Raw genomic sequence first — 338 nt, 5'->3', positions numbered from 1 at the left:
GCCCCCCACTCTCGAGGTGGGATGCTTGGGAGCGACTGGTGCCACACCAGGCACAACCCCACCACGGTCCCTTCTCGCTACAGCCGCTGGAAGACAGCCGGAGCATCCCCGCGCCACCCTCCAGCAGCCGGGCCCGGAGGGGCAGCAGGACCTTCTTGCACCCTGAGAGATGGGGAGGGAGGGGAAAAGAGGCGCAGAGACCAAAAAAAGCTTCTGGGCATGAGCAAGACCCTCTCAGGGGCCAGGAGAGCTTTGGACCGACACAGGTCAACCACCGTCACCCTCTTCCCAGCCTAGCCCAGCCGCCAGCGCTGCCCGGAGCTCCCGCGGCAGCCCCT

This window comes from Charadrius vociferus, unplaced genomic scaffold (genome assembly GCF_000708025.1).
Source record: "Charadrius vociferus isolate BGI_N301 unplaced genomic scaffold, ASM70802v2 scaffold41, whole genome shotgun sequence".
NCBI lineage: Eukaryota > Metazoa > Chordata > Aves > Charadriiformes > Charadriidae > Charadrius > Charadrius vociferus.
The sequence above is the reverse complement of the archived record's forward strand: the minus strand, read 5'-3'. Positions refer to the sequence as shown.